The sequence below is a fragment of the Arachis ipaensis genome, chromosome B10 (assembly GCF_000816755.2).
Source record: "Arachis ipaensis cultivar K30076 chromosome B10, Araip1.1, whole genome shotgun sequence".
NCBI classification, from domain to species: domain Eukaryota; kingdom Viridiplantae; phylum Streptophyta; class Magnoliopsida; order Fabales; family Fabaceae; genus Arachis; species Arachis ipaensis.
Window position 1 is genome coordinate 20,380,655 of NC_029794.2, and position 3,403 is coordinate 20,384,057.

Consider the following 3,403-nt stretch of genomic DNA (forward strand, 5'->3'; position numbering starts at 1 on the left):
ACAAGCTGTTGATGATGCAAATGCTTCAGAGATTGTACTCACAACCTGAGGACTGTGATTAGTAAATGTATTCATTGCGAGGGTCTGTTTGAGGTCACTTAATATATTTGGGGGGGTCTGTTTGAGGTCACTTAATATATTTGGGGGGGTCTGTTTGAGGTCACTTAATATATTTGGGGGGGTCTGTTTGAGGTCACTTAATATATTTGGGGGGTCTGTTTGAGGCACGATAATTGATATTTCATGTGTTGCTGGTCCAGGGTTTGGCTTCAGCAGTAAAGGAGCTTATGCCCAATGTACACCATCGATTCTGTGTCTGGCATCTATGGAAGAATTTTAACAAACAATGGAAAGAGCAGGAGTACAGAGGACTATTATGGGAGTGTGCTAGGGAAACAACTCGCCATGGTTTTGATCAGAAGATAGATAGGTTAAAGAGACTCAACGAGGGAGCTTGGGCATATTTGGATAAGTGGCCTAGAGAAGCATGGACTAGGGCATATTTCCGATACGATAAAAAAATTGATAACATTTGTAACAATGCCTGCGAGGTTTTTAACTCAAGGATCAAGGAATACAGAGCTAAGCCAATAATCACCTTGTTAGAGGAGGTTCGGATGTTTGAGATGTGGTCCATTGCAAAAAACAAGGTCAAGTTATCCCACCATGTTGGTAAGCTCCCACCAATCCAACACAGTAGATTGCAGAAAATCAGGAAAGAATCTCAAAAATGGACACCGAACTGGAGTGGAGATGAAGAGTATCAAAGATTTGAGATCCACAGTTGGCCTACCAACATGGCTGTTGACTTGGGAAAGTGCATATGCACCTGTAGGTTTTGGCAAATAACAGGTACTGAGATAGCCAATAATTGCTTAAACATAGTTTAGACAGTGACTGGTTTGTATTCATAATTTAGATTAGATAGTGACTGGTTTGTATTCATTTAATTAAACATAGTTTAGATTAGATAGTAATTGATTTGTATTCATTTAAGTTTTGTTATTTGTTTTACTATGTTTTATGTCTCTGGTGATTATTGTCTATTTAAATAGATTGTTGGATACTGTTTCATAACATCTGTCTTTGTAGGCATGCCGTGTGTCCATGCATGTGCAGCCATCTCCAAGATAAATCGAAATCCTGAAGATTTTTGTCATCATTGGCTGACCATGGAAGCCTATAGAGATACCTACAAGCACTCTCTCAATCCAATACCAGGATAAGATCTTTGGGAGAGAAGTGAACAAAATAGGCCTCATGCACCTAAAATGAAGCGAAAGCCAGGGCCAATAACCCAAAAAAGACGGAAGGATGCTGATGAAGAGTCATCTAGTGTTAAGAAGTCAATAACTGAAACCAAGTTGAAAAAGGAAATACAAAGAATTCACATGTACTTACTGTGGTACGAGAGGGAATACAAAGAGGAGTTGCGCTCATAGAAAAGCTGATGACTTTGCTAGTGTCCTTGTTGCAAAAGAAAAAGGTTATAAGGCTGGAGAGAGTACAGATCCAGCAAATGCTGCTACTACTAACACCCAAGTTGCTGAGATTAATGAAAATGCTCCATTAGCACCAGGGCAAGCTGTTGATGATGCAAATGCTTCAGAGATTGTACTCACAACCGAAAAATCAAGAACATGTAATGATTAGTTTCTAATATTTGATTAAATGTCCACTGGTTTGTATTGGTTTATAATACACGAGTAAATGTTGGGTAGATCTAATTGATTGATACTGTTTGATAATATATTGATTGATTTTTATTGGGTTGTATTGGTCACTATTTCGGTTAACAATTTTACTAGGTCCCTCCATCAGACCCACCTCCACCTCCACAACAGGTGACAAGGCCTGACAAGTTGCAATCTAAGAGGAAAATAACTTTCAATGTGAACCCAATGCAAAGAGCAAGTTCTGGGACAACTGCACGCTTGGCAGAGTTTATGACATTCGTCCCCACTCCAGGCTTCAAACCACCAACAACAAAATAGAAAAGCTTTGCAATGTTGACTGGAAGTTGTGTAGAACATATTTTGTAGAGAGCATTTGATCAAACTTTGCTCTTTTGATATTTTGTTACTATGTTATGTAGAGTAATCTGTTTTAGTTTAGGATATTTGAAACTATGTTATCTAGGGTATTTAAAGTATGATACAGATACTGCTATTGCTAATGCTGTGATATTGACAATGATTAATGACTATGAATTACTTAATGAATTACTTTTTTGTGGGTCTTCTGTCAAGTGCAAGAACCACAAAAGATTCTATTAGATTTTCTTTTGTCATAACATCTCATCTATTTTTGTTTTCATGGGAACAAAGAAGATAATCATTGAGAGCCGAAGTTATTATTTTGTATTCAATGTTTTCACAAATGACCTATACACTTAAATTTATTCACTAATGGAAGTGCATACTACATATATAGTTATTAGAGCCATCTCCTAATCTTGTCTTCATATACATACTCATAACAACTTCATATATAATCTCAGTTTTAAAGAATTTTTACAGGATATATCATTAGCAAGAGAACATAAAATTCCATTTCTATTTTGTCATTAAATACATAACAATGCTTCATTCACATAACTGATATATAGTTACATATATTTCATCCCACCTAATACACAAACTACAATCACAATTCCAAAAATAATAACAAACAGACAACATAATATTCCACATTTTTAATATTCTAATTTTAGCTTCAACTGCACTAATTTTCCATCCCAGAGATATTTTTCAATGGTCTTCACTAACTGAACTTTCATTTTTGTCAACTATGGCTTCTTCTTCTTCAACATCTGCCCATTTAAAAAAGCCACACCATCTCTTACCGGTAGTCTACAACACCAAAAATCCAAAAAAAAAAAAAAAATTAGAGGAGGAACAACTACAAAATCAACAAGCATTTGAAAAATAAGACACACAATCAACTTGCAACAATTCAACTAACTCACATTATAGTTAGAGCATCCATAGAATGGTCTTTCTGGATTGGAATCCGTCCCAGACCACCGAAGAATAGGATGCAACCCACAACCGCACTAATGGAAACCTTCCCACCTCTGTCACAGTGTGCGTTCTTCACCCAGCCACCATGCGAACGAGCTCTACTAGAGCTACCTGAGCTTTGGCTGCTGCTTCCCAACATTCTTCTCACCTCTTGGCGACAACTCTTCGATTTGGGGAAATTGGGAGTTCTAGGTTTTATTTGAAATTTTTAGGAGTTAAATTGATGCCTTCAAACATTTTGCCATGTCATCTAACTGCTAGGGTGTCAGGTGTCTACCAAAATTGCCAGCTCAACTTTCCGGTGACGAAAAACGACGGAAGGGCCAACTTGAGGTGCGGGACAAAATTTCAGGGTACAATTAGAGTCAATTAAAACCTTG